We start from the raw sequence: 13,769 nt of genomic DNA, 5'->3' as shown, positions 1-13,769 counted from the left end.
GTATATATGCATCTATGTATATATACATATACGTATATACACACATATTAATTTAAAAAAAATTTTATATATATAAATTTTTTATATATATTTATATTTATATATATGTATAAAATTATTGTCAAGTTAGCTAACATACCACGTGTACGGTGTGCTCTAGGCTTTGGGAGTAGATTCCCATGAGTCGTCACTTACATCCAGCACCCGGTGCTCATCCCAAGCAGGGTCCTCCTCGATGCCCATCACCCACTTCCCCCTCTCCCCCATCAATCCTCAGTTTGTTCTCCGTATTTAAGAGTCTCTTGTGGTTTGACTCCCTCTCAGTTCGTATCTGTTTGTTTTCTTTTCCTTCCCCTCCCGCATGGTCTCCTGCTAAGTTTCTCAAGTTCCACACATAAGTGCAAACGTCTATCTGTCTTTCTCTTACTGGCTTATTCCGCTTAGCAGAATACCCTCCGGTTCCATCCACGTTGCGCAAATGGCAAGATTTCATCCTTTTTCTTTGCTGAGTAATATTCCCTTGTAGAATATACACCACAGCTTCTTTAGCCATTCATCCGTTGATGGACATTCGGGCTCCTTCCATACTGTGGCTATTGTCGATAGTGCTGCTATAAACACTGGGGTGCATGTGTCCCTGTGAATGAGCACCCCTGTATCCTCTGGGTGTATTTGCAAATGACATATATCAGATAAAGGGCTAGTATCCAAATTCTATAAAGAACTTACCAAGCTCAACACCCAAGAAACAAATAACCCAGGGAAGAAATGGGCAGAAGACATGCATAGACACTTCTCTAAAGAAGACATCCGGATGGCCAACAGGCACATGAAAAGATGCTCAACGCCACTCCTCATCAGGGAAATACAAATCAAAACCACATTGAGATGCCACCTCACGCGGGTCAGAGTGGCTAAAATTAACAGCTCAGGCAACAACAGATGCTGGCGAGGACGCGGAGAAAGGGGATCTCTTCCGCACTCCTGGTGGGAATGCAAAGTGGTGCGGCCACTCTGGAAAACGGTGAGGAGGTTCCTCAAAAGACTAAAAATAGAGCTACCCTATGACCCAGCAACAGCACTACGAGGAATTTATCCAAAAAGGAACACTTCGATACTACCATGGGCAAGGCACTGTGTTCAGGACTTTTAAGTCTATAGCTTACTGAGTAGAAATAGCAATCGTCCTCCGGGGATTTGGCAGCAAAAACCTCCCCAAAACCAAAAAACAAAACAAAACAAAAAAACCCCAAAGAACAAAGATTTACAAAAAAAAAAGAAGAAGAAGAAATAGCAACCGTTATGTTTTTATCAACGGTAACCAGAAATAACATTTTTTTCCCTCACACTTGCTGTGTGTGCACATACTATTCAAAATATTTCAAAGGATAGTGACACAAATTTGGACCGAGTGCTCTATGGGCATCATGACACCCTGCCTTAAAACTCTTCAAAGATGTCCCCAAATGAAAGCCAGAGTCATCTCCACAGCCCACAAGGCCCTGCAGGACCTGCCCCGTCCCCTCCCTGCCTTTCCCTCCTCCCTCTCTCCCCCTTGCCCATTTTGCTCCAGCCACATGGGCCTCCTGGCTGTTCCTCCCACACGCCAGGCCCAGTGCTGCCCCAGGGCCTTTGCACAGGCTGTGCCCTCTGTCTGGCTTGCCCTCTCCCAGATGGTGCATGGCTCACTCTTTCATTCCTCATCACCTTCTCTCTCCACCTTATCTAAAGTCATTCGGCCCCCATCACACGCTTCCTCAGGCTTGCTTTTTCCTCCATAGCATTTACACCCATTTTAACTTAATTCTAATATGCTATATATTTAATTGTTTATTAATAAACCACATAGCTCCCTCCAGGTGCCAGGCTCTGTGCTAGGTGTTCGACATGTACAAACTCATTTAATCCACACAACAGCCCCTTGGGTGGGTACACATAAACAGATTCTTACAGACTGTAGTCAGAGTCAGTAGACGACGTGACTCTTGACCTCGGGGTTGTGAGTTCGAGCCCCACGTCGGGTGTAGAGATGACTTCAAAATGAATTAGATAAATAAACTTAAAAAAAAAAAACCACTTAGTGTAACATTTAAAAGATCAAAATGCAAAAAGTACAAGGGACACGATATCGAAAATTTAAATAAAGGCAGAATTAGTATTCCTGAGTTTTCCCGTTGACTCAGCACGTCACGCTGAGCCAAAGGAAAAAATCAGCAATACTGATTCTATTTTAAATGTCGACATTCGGGGCACCTGGATGATTCAGTCGGTTAAGCGTCTGACTCTTGATTTCAGCTCAGGTCAAAGTCTTGAGGTTTGTGGGATCGAGCCCCGTATCGGGCTCTGTGCTGACAGCACGGAGCCTGCTTGGGATTCTCTCTCTCTGTCTCTCTCTCTCTCTCTCTCTCTCTCTCCCTTCCTCTCTGCCCCTCCCGTGCACGCTCTCTCTCTCTCTCTCAAAATAAATCATTAAAAAAATAAAATAAAATGTTGACATTCTGTTCGTTATGGATTTGTTGTTCATCAGTGTTGATTTTTAAAATTGCATGAAAAGAATCCCTATCTTGATGACTGAGTTTCCTGCACCCCCTTAAACTGCTCCGTAGGTGAGCTCACCCCGGTCCCTCCCTGCACAACCAACCCTCAGAGCAGCCGTAAGAGGGAAGTAATGTTTCTATACTCACTTGGCACAGGGGAAACTGAGGCTCAGAGAGGTCGAGTCGCTGGTGCAAGGCCACGCACAAAGAGCGCCGGGATTTGAACCCAGCGGGCCCACCCTGGAGCCCGCAACTTCCCACGACCCCGCACGTCTCCTTCCAGCTACAGGTGGCTAAGCCTCTAGTTCCTTATTTGCCAAGTGACACCCCAGAGCGAACGGGGTGAAGTCCCTGGCGTGGATTCAGCGAGCTCATGGGTGAGGCTCCGTACAGCGCCTGGGACATTCTTAGCCACCCCCCCCCCCGTTCCCGCTCAGCCCCAGGATGGGCTCGTGGAGCCGAGCTGGAGGCAGGCACCGTCTCCATGGAGATCTGAGCCTGATGCCCGGAGCCCTGTGGGCCTCTGATGTGCCAGGAGAGTGGGGAAAGGACAGAAATTAAACCCAGCAGGCCCCCCGGGAGCCAGAGATGCCTTTTCCTCACTCTCTGACTTCTACCCCAAACAAAGGGGTGGGGAAGGCGCTAGAGAGAGCCCAGCCCCGCTCCAGACTGACCTTGGGGACGTTAAACCCAGCATCCCACCGTCTGAACGATACCCGTCCCTGGAGCTCATTCCCTGACCCGGGTGGGGTCACAAAGCAGCCTGTGCACCTGGAAACATCTGGAGCCCACACGGCCGATGCTCCAATTTGGGAGACCCGGTCACAATCAGCATCCTACCAGGTGGGACGGTACTGGAGAAGCGGGGGTGGGGGGGGCGGCGGGAGCAGAGCCTGGTGGGGGGGAGTTGGGGGTTGGGGGGAGGCTTCCAGCAAGTCCCTTGGCTCCCCGGTCTTGGGGGCCCGTGCCTGCCAAGACAGGTGTCAGAATGTCCTCATCATGGCACCGTGTGGACCGACGTGCCGCGGACACCCGGGTGGCCTCCGCCTCCCGGCCATTGTGAATCCTCTGCTGGGAACAGGGGTGTGCAAAGCATCCGTTCACGGCCCAGCAATCGGCTCTTTGGGGTATAAACCCGGAGGCTGAATCGAGGGGTCAGATGGCGACTCTATCTTTAACGTTTTGAGGACCCGCCAGACTTTCCCACCGCGGCTGCCTCGTCTCACATTCCCCCAGCCGGGAGCGAGGGCTCCGATCTCCCCACATCCTCGCTGACACCTGTTATTCTCTTATTTCCTCTTTTTTTTTTTTTTAAGTAGTCGCCACCCTGGTGGGTGTGAGATGCACAAGCACTATTTACGTGACATTTTCCTTGTTATCAGTCACCTCTTGAAAAAAAAAAAAAACCTTAAATAAATTTATCTTAAAGGCAAATTTACATTGTTGCCTCTGAAAGGAACGAGGTTCAGGGGCGCCTGGGGGGCTCAGTCGGTTAAGCGTGTGACTTCAGCTCAGGTCATGATCTCACGGTCCGTGGGTTCGAGCCCCGCGTCAGGCTCTGTGCTGACAGCTCGGGGCCTGGAGCCTGCTTCGGATTCTGGGTCGCCCTCTCCCCCCCCACCCGCCCCCACTTCGCTCACGCTGTCTCTCTCTCTCTCTCAAAAAGAAACATTAAACATTTTTTAAATAAAAATAAAATAAAAATAAAAGAAATACGGTTTATTAGATATGCGGGTAGAAGGTTTCAACTGAACACTGACGCTTTCACTCTGCGTGAGAAGCGTTACAGACCCGTTAGCCCTGGAGAGACTTCCTCTGACTGAAATGGAACAGCAAGGAAAAGGTGGGCCTTTCTCACGCTACGGTTTTTCCATCCATCTCTGAAAATCCCAGTGGGGTTTCCCCCCCATTTTGGGAAACCCTGCTTTAGGGGACAGGGCTCTAACCCTAATAAAAAGCGGTTGGGGCTGTGTGGCCTTGGGTGAGTCACCTCAACTCTCTGGGCCCCAGCTCCGTCATCAATAAATCGTGGGGAGGGGCAGTGACAGTTCTGTGAAGGGAATCTGTGAGGCTCAAGTGATACCACGGATGGGGGGTGGGGTGAGCCCCCCAGTCCCGAAATAACGGTGCCCAAGAAACACCGAGTTTCTACACTCCCTGCAAATTTACTTAAATCCTGATTCTTGCCATCCTTCCCCTGGCTGGTGGGAAGCCCCTGGGACTGACTTTCCTGTGTCAAAACCCCTTCCTCCCCGAGCATGGAGGAGGCCGCCCTGGGCACCCCCTCCAGGCCGTGTGTGCCCTGAGAACTGCCCCCCACCTCTGCTTAGGATCCTTCCCGAGAGCACCTGGAAGGAGGCACTTTGTAAACTGTAAGGAGACATCAAGGAGGACTTGGGAGGCACAGCAGGAATGTTCTGGGGGCAGGAAAGCCAAGCCCAGGGAATAATGCCGAGGCCAAGAGTGGGATCGACACCAGCGACCATTGTATCAGCTAGCTACAGCTGTGTAACAACTTACAACCAACTCACTGGCCCGGAACACGTGTCTCCTGCTCGTGGCTTCCCTGGGCCAGTCATTGGAGCACAGCGAGCCACTGGGTTCGCTCCCCAGTCCCACGAAGCTGCAATCGAGGGCTCAGCCTGGCGGCATCCAGAGCGCAAGGTCTCTCCACGCTCGGGGCTTTGCCGTCCACGCTTTCTGGCTCGGCCCCAGGTGCCACCCGCATTCCTCACCACACAGCCCCCCTCCAGGGCCGTGTGTCTCGGGGCCCTCAGGACAATCTACTCCTGTCGGCTAAGGCGGAGTCTTTCCTGGAAAGGGCGTGTGCCCATCTAGGCATCCTGCCCAAAATGTGGGTTCTGACCCTGCCCGTGGAGGGAAATGGCGGGTCAGCGGGCACGGGCAGAGTGGGGCCTCTGGCCTTTGGTGGTCTCCGTACGGCCAGCCTGAGTGCCTCCCTGGGTGATGGTCAGCTTGAACGTGTCCCTTTGGACCCTGATGCCTCTTGGCCCTGCTCTGCCCTCCACGCCCTCCAGCCCCTCACTGCTCAGGCTGCCCAGCGCTCTTCTAGCACATTCCAGAGGATCTAGGGGCTGGTGATGTGTCCGCTGGGCACATACATCGCATCTCTACTCATCCCAGATGCCTCCTGCCTCCACACATCCACACAGAGCAGAGGTCTCTGGTCCTCACCGACCCGCCTCAACTGTCCTCCCTTGTGCTGGGAAGGAGCTACCCCTTCCCTCCTGCGGGAACCCCGATCTCCGCTGGGGTTCTCCCAAGTCCCTGATCCCTGCCCTGTGGCCCCTGGGATGGAAAATGATTCCTCCTTGGGTCAACCTCTCGATGCCCCCTCTCAACAAACTCTGCTCGGCCCAGTGAGCCTGGGGGGGGGGCATGGCCTCCCTCCGCCTCCCCGGGTGGGGGGCTCTGCCCTCCGGCCACCGCACATGTGGCCAGGCATGGACACCTGCCCCGGAGGGTCAGTGAATTCTTCCTGTGGGAATTTGAGGCTGAGAGTGAGGGGAGCCCTCCATGGGACTGAGTGAGTGCCTGTCAGAACCGGTTGGGGTCGTCTCCTGTAGGATTCCGTACGTGTGAAATGTTCAGAACAGCAAATCCGGAGACAGACAGCGGACCGTGGCTACCAGAGGCTGGCGGAGGGACTGTCGATGGGGGCCAGTGTCTTTTAGGGTGATGGATTATTCTGGAATTAGGCGTGACGGATGCACAACTCTGTGCATGTACTACAAACCACAGCCAAGGACGCTTTAAAAGGGTGAGTTTTGTGGTAAGCCATCAAAATCTGGGGAGAAAGCAGGCAAAAAACCTCTTTGACCTCAGCCACAACAACTTCTTACTCAACACGTGTCCGGAGGCAAGGGAAACAAAAGCAAAAATGAACTATTGGGACCTCATCAAAATAAAAAGCTTCTGCACAGGGAAGGAAACAATCAGCAAAACTAAATGGCAACCGACGGAATGGGAGAAGATATTTGCAGATGACACGTCAGATAAAGGGCTGGTATCCAAAATCTATAAAGAACTTATCAAACTCAACACCCAAAACACAAATAATCCAGTGAAGAAATGGGCAAAAGGCATGAATAGACACTTCTCCAAAGAAGACCTCCAGATGGCCGACCGACACATGACAAAACGCTCAACATCACTCCTCATCAGGGAAATACGAATCAAAACCACCATGACATTCCCCCTCACACCTGTCAGAATGGCCAACAGTAACAACTCAGGCAACGACAGATGTTGGTGAGGATGCGGAGAGAGAGGATCTCTTTTTCACTGCTGGTGGGAATGCAAACTGGTGCAGCCGCTCTGGAAAACAGTATGGAGGTTCCTCAAATAATTAAAAATGGAACTACCCTACGACCCAGCCATTGCACTATGAGGCATTTACCTAAGGGATACAGGTGTGCTGTTTCGAAGGGACACATGCACCCCAGGGTTTATAGCAGCACTATCGACGATAGCCAAAGTATGGAAAGAGCCCCAATGGCCATCGATGGATGAATGGAGAAAGAAGATGTGGTCTATATATACACACACACACACACACACACACACACACACAATGGAGTATTACTCGGCAATCAAAAGAATGAAATCTTGCCATTTGCAACTATGTGGATGGAACTGGAGGGGATTATGCGAAGTGAAATTAGTCAGAGAAAGACAAATATCATAGGACTTCACTCATATAAGGACTTTAAGAGACAAAACAGGTGAACATAAGGGAAGGGAAACAAATAACATAAAAACAAGAAAGGGACAAAACAGAAGAGACTCATAAATATGGAGAACAAACTGAGGGTTACTGGAGGGGTGGTGGGTGGGGGGATGGGCTAAATGGGGGAGGGGGATTAAGGAATCTACTGAAATCATTGTTGCACTAGATGCTAACTAACTTGGATGTAAATCAAAACAATAAATTTTTAAAAATTTTACTTAAAAATACAAAGCAAAAAAAAAAAAAATGTAGGAGGGATGGGTGAGGGGCACCCGCCCTCCGTGGCCAGAAGAGTGTCACCCAGACCGGAGGGTGGCCTTTGAGGAGCACCGGGGTCCGCACACAGAACCTCCCCACAACTTAGGGGTCACCAAGGGAAGAAACCCCAGATGCCACATTAGCCACGCCACCAGGGTTCACGCCCCGGGTGGGACATGGCACCCGGGTGTCACGTCTGTCTGTGGTATCCCCGTGCCCTCCCCCAACACAGAAGCTGAACCCCATCCTGGGGACACACCAGAAAGCCAGGACTGTGGGGGCTGTTCTGCAGAAGAGTGGCCAGGCCCCCTGAAAGTGTCAAGATCCTAAGACACAAAGGTGGAGAATATGCTCCAGGGGTAAAGGAGGCTAGAGAGACAGAATCCCGGAAGGCGGGCGTGATCTGGAACGTTCTCTGCCCCGGAGGATGCTGTTGGGGACAATGACCAATGCTGGAGTCAGTCTGTCATCTGTATTGGTGTCCGCTTCCTGGGCTGGGCGGGTGCTCTGTGAGGAGGGCACTTTAGGAAACGTATTTGGGTCTAGGAGCGGGGTGAGGGCACAGACAGGGAGAGGGAGAAACGCAGGAAGCAGATGTGAAATGTCAGCGTTTGCAGACTGCACGGAGGCTTTGAAAACTTCCGGGTGTTTCTAGAACGTTTCCGTAAATCTGAAATGGTGTCCAGATAAAAAGTTAGGAAACAGGGGCGCCTGGGTGGCTCGGTCAGTTGAGCGTCCGACTTCGGCTCAGGTCATGATCTCACGGTTCGTGAGTTCGAGCCCCGCGTCGGGCTCTGCGCTGACAGCCCGGAGCCTGCTTCGGATTCTGTGTCTCCCTCTCTCTCTGCCCCTCCCCTGCTCACAGGCTGTCTCCCTCAAAAATAAATAAACATTAAAAAAAAAAATTTTTTTTTTAAAGTTAGGAAACAGAAAGCAAATGTTTGGGAAGCACGGGGTTAGCACCCCCATCTGTCCCTTTAGAGCCGTGCCCGCCATGAGCCTCTCTCTCTGTCTCTGTTCCTCTCTCTCTCTCGTGCCTTCTTCCCGGAGATCTCTCTGGTCCTCGGGCCGGCCCCTGGAGTCCTGGGCCACGACGGGCGGAGACATTTCTGCAGCCCCTTGGAACCATGTGTCCTCAGCCCTCCCTGGGCCTCCGGACAGATCAGAAGCAGGAGCGTCTCTCAGAGGCCGCGAGTGTGTGCTCAGTGCCAAACAACCACGGCTCTCTGGACAGTCTCTCCACTAAGAGAGGAAAACCAGAGTGGAGCTGGGGGATCGCAGGCTCTTCCTGGAGAGGGCTGGGGGCAAACATCTTGGGCTTGGAGGGGGGCACAGGGTCCCCCCCACTCCCCGCTCAGCTCCGCCCTTGGGAGTGCCCCTGATATGTAATGAGCTGAGCGTGGCCACGTGCAAGTGAAACCTTATTTACGGTCACGGGTAGCCGGACTAGGCCACGGGCCCCAGCGTGCTGACCTCCGGGTGCACGTGCTCCCCCCAGGGCTCCGAAAGGCACCCGGGAAGGTTTGTGATGGCCGAAGGTTGGGGAAAGCTATGCGTCCGTCAGCAGGAAAGTGGGTCACTCCAGGCACCTTCCCGGGACGGAATATTAGACGGCGACAAAAAAAGGGACGTGCGTGTGTAAGAGGACGCCAGACCAGGACACTTTGATGCTGTTGGTGTAAAATGTTGAAGCCGCACACACAACACTGCTGAAAAGTGTCCGGGTTTGTAAGGATGCATGTAAGAACGCTTTCTAAAGAACAGGAAGGATACAGGCTGGGGACGGTGACTCCAGGGAGACCCAGGTGGCTTGGAAGGAGGTTCACTTGTGTTTTACTGCCTCAAAACAAAGGCCCCTGGGGTAGAGGTCAAAGCCACGTGTGACCCCCGTGGGGTCCTCACGGAGGCTGCAGGATGCTTGTTGGATTTCACCTTCGCCCAAATCATTTGCTGCCGCTGCCCAGGGCTAATGACACTTCACTTATCCACACCGAGGAGGCCCACGGAACAAAGTCACCTTCCCGACCATCCTCCGGGAGCCAGTGACCTTTCCAAATGGAAGCCGGGCCCCATCCCTCCTCTCCTTGGCCCACCTCCTCCCCACATTCCCCATCACGTTGGGAGTAAGAGACAGAGGCCCTGCCGATTCCCTGGAGGCCCCGCAGGGCCCTCCCCGCCTCCCTCTCTCCCCATGGCTCACACTGCTCCTCCCACACGCCAGGCACCGTCCTGCCCCGGGGCCTTTGCACAGGCTGTGCCCGATGCCTGGACCACCGTCCCTAATTTCCACACGGCTTAATCCTTGTCATTCCGACTTTACTCAAAGGCCTAGTTTAGGGCTTCTCACCATCCAGTCCCCATCTATTCTTTCCTTAGTCACCCGTCTTCCCAGCAGACAGCGAGCCTCAGGGTGGCTGGGAGAGTGTCTCCCCTCCGTGTCTCCCCCAGCCCAGCGTGGCACCTGACACATGGCAGGTGGGCAAGTACTGGCTGACTCCATAGCCTAATGACACTAGTCCGCAGTGACGTGATCGGCAGTCACCTGGGGACGAAGAGGGCACTGAGAGGGGTGGCGACGGAGAGTGAGGGATCATTCCAGAGCACTTGTACGTTCACACGTGAGGGGGTGTCGACACCGCGTCTTCATACCTCACACCACACACTTCACACCCAGCGCCTACAGAGCTGTCTAAAGAGAAACAAGGCTGAGCCTTGAACAACACGGTTTGAACCAAGTGGGTCCCCTTGCACGTGCAACTTTTACAGCACAGCGCTGGGATCTGTTTCCTCTTCCTCGTGATTGTGATTAGAGTTAACTTTCTTTCCCCAGCTTACTTTGAGAATACAGCAGATAAAACACATAACATAGAGAGATCAGAGCAGGTGACACGCATAACATACAGAGATCAGAACAGGTAACACGCGTAACGTACAGAGATCACAGCAAGTAACACGCAAAACATACAGAGATCACAGGAAGTAACACGCATAACGTACAGAGATCAGAGCAGGTAACACGAATAACACACAGAGATCAGAGCAGGTAACATGAATAACACACAGAGATCAGAGCAGGTAACATGCATAACATACATATATCACAGCAGGTAACACGCATAACATACAGAGATCAGAGCAGGTAACACGCATAACATACAGAGATCAGAGCAGATAATGCATAACATACAGAGATCTGAGCAAGTAACACGCAAAACAGAGATCAGAGCAAGTAACACGCAAAACATACAGAGATCAGAGCAGGTAACACGCATCACACACAGATCAGAGCAGGTAACATGCATAACATACAGAGATCAGAGCAGGTAACACGCATAACGTACAGAGATCAGAGCAGGTAACGCATAACATACAGAGATAAGAGCAGGTAACACGCAAAACATACAAGAGATCACAGCAAGTAACACGCAAAACATACAGAGATCAGAGCAGTTAACACGCATAACATACAGAGATCAGAGCAGGTAACACACATAACATACAGAGATCAGAGTAGGTAACATGCACACACACACAGATCAGAGCAGGTAACACAAATAATACACAGAGATCAGAGCAGGTAACACGCATAACGTACAGATCAGAGCAGGTAACACGCATAACATACAGAGATCAAAGCAGGTAACACGCATAACGTACAGAGATCACAGCAAGTAACACGCAAAACACACAGAAATCAGAGCAGGTAACATGCATAACATACAAATATCACAGCAGGTAACACGCATAACATACAGAGATCAGAGCAGGTAACACGCAAAACATACAAGAGATCACAGGAAGTAACACGCAAAACATACATAGATCAGAGCAGGTAACACGCATAACACACGGAGATCAGAGCAGGTAACACGCAAAACATACAAGAGATCACAGCAAGTAACATGCAAAACATACAGAGGTCAGAGCAGGTAACATGCAAAACATACAGAGATCACAGCAGGTAACACGTATAACATACAGAGATCAGAGCAGGTAACATGCACACACACACAGATCAGAGCAGGTAACACAAATAACACACAGAGATCAGAGCAGGTAATGCATAACGTACAGAGCTCAGAGCAGGTAACATGCATAACATACAGACATCACAGCAGGGAACACACATAACATACAGAGGTCAGAGCAGGTAACACGCATAATACACAAAGATCACAGCACGTAACACGCATAACATACAGAGCTCAGAGCAGGTAACACGCATAACGTACAGATCACAGGAGGTAACACGCATAACGTACAGAGATCAGAGCAGGTAACACGCATAACGTACAGAGATCAGAGCAGGTAACACGCATGACGTACAGAGATCAGAGCAGGTAACACGCATCACACACAGATCAGAGCAGGTAACATGCATAACATACAGAGATCAGAGCAGGTAACACGCATAACGTACAGGGATCAGGGCAGGTAACACGCAAAACATACAGACATCACAGCAGGGAACACACAACATACAGAGATCGCAGCAGGGAACACGGCTAACACATACACATCACAGCAGGGAACACACGTAACACACATATCACAGCCGGTAACTCGTAACACACTAACTTGTGTTCATCGGCTGCTGGCATCATTGCTCAGGCTTCTGGTCGACTGGAGGCTATCAGCTGTCAAGCTCTGGGAAGTCAAAAGTTGTATGCAGATTTTCGACAGTGTCCCTAACACCCATGTCAAGGGTCAACCGTATTTAAAACTTACGCGATTTTCAAAATGGGATTTCATATACACCACACACTCTAGGAAACAGGATGGAAAAAAGTCCAGCTACAGTGATTGGTGGCTTGTTTTCCTGGTTTCTTTTTTTAAAATTAATTATTCATTTATGTTGATTTTTGAGAGAGAGCACAAGCAGGGGAGGGGCAGGGAGGGAGCGGGACACAGATCTGAAGCTGAGCTGTCGGCACAGAGCCTGACGCGGGGCTTGAACCCACGAACCGCGCGATCATGCCCTGAGCTCAAGTCGGAAGCTCAACCGACTGCGCCACCCCACCCGGGCGCCCCCGTTTTCCCGTTTTCAGGCCATGGAACTTTGTGTGTAAAAAGGAAAAGGAAAAATCCGTGTACGTTAACACGAGTAGATGACCGTCTGGCTTCTCCCTCTGAACCGTGCGGGGTTTTACCTGGGCCCGTGGGGGGCGGGTCGAAGGGAAGGGAGATGGTCCCGACGGTGGGGCTGGGGGTCCCTGGGGAAACCCGGCCAGTCCCCCGCTCCAGGCCCAGCCCACCACGGCGGTGGCCCCGCCCCTCGGGCGCCGGTACCCCCTCCCCCGCCCCCGCCCCGTCCAGCCCATCCTTCCGCCTGGACCCGCGCGGCCCTCGGGTCCTGGACGCCTCCCGCCCTCGTCCTCCCCTCAGCGGCCACGCAAGGGCGCCCGCGAGCACGCCACCAGGCGAAGGATCCCCTCCGGGACTCCCCGCAGCCCGTCTACACCGCCTGCCGGCGGTTCGGAGCTCTGAGACCGCGCGCAGGCTGTCCTCTCCCACATCCAGAACACCAGCCCCTGAGAACACCTTGTTTGTCCTCACTGACCACCACAGAGGACACACGGACGCCGTTAACCGGCCGACAGATCTGGGTGGAGCCGAGCAGGGTAAGCCTGGGGGGCAGGCACCTGGCGGGAGCTCCCAGGCCTGGAGCAGAGACCTGGGCCCTGTAAACCCGAAGTGGAGCGTTGCACCCGAGCGCCGCAGTGGCTGTGCTCCGGCCCGGACCGCCCTGGAGACTGGTTTGGGACTGGGGGTCAGGGGAGGCGGGATGATGGGGGCAGCCTGCATACAGCCCCCTGCCCCCCCCCCCCAGCCCCGATTCACACCCACGGGAGCCTCAGCACGTGACCTTCTCTGGAAAGAGGGTCTTTGCATATTTATCAGCAGAGAGGTTGTGGTGCTGCCCCGGGGGTGGGGGCCTGAGAGCGGGAGAGAAGCAGACGGAATGTGCAGGCGCAGCTGGAGCCACACGCCCACGAGCCGAGGGACCCGAGAGAGCCAGGAAGAGACTGTCGGGGACCCGGGAGCCAGCCCTGCCCACGCCCTGCCCCTGACTTCTGGCCTCCAGAGCTGGGAGACCGGAAACTTGCTCAGGGTGCCCGGTCGGGGTACAGCTGCCCCAGGAATCAAACACACACCGTGATCCCACTGGACAGCGAGTGGGTTTCCACCCTCAGCAGGCAGCTGGGGGCCAGGAAGGACCGACC

The sequence above is a fragment of the Lynx canadensis genome, chromosome A2 (assembly GCF_007474595.2).
Source record: "Lynx canadensis isolate LIC74 chromosome A2, mLynCan4.pri.v2, whole genome shotgun sequence".
Classification (NCBI taxonomy): domain Eukaryota; kingdom Metazoa; phylum Chordata; class Mammalia; order Carnivora; family Felidae; genus Lynx; species Lynx canadensis.
This window is presented reverse-complemented; position numbering follows the sequence as displayed.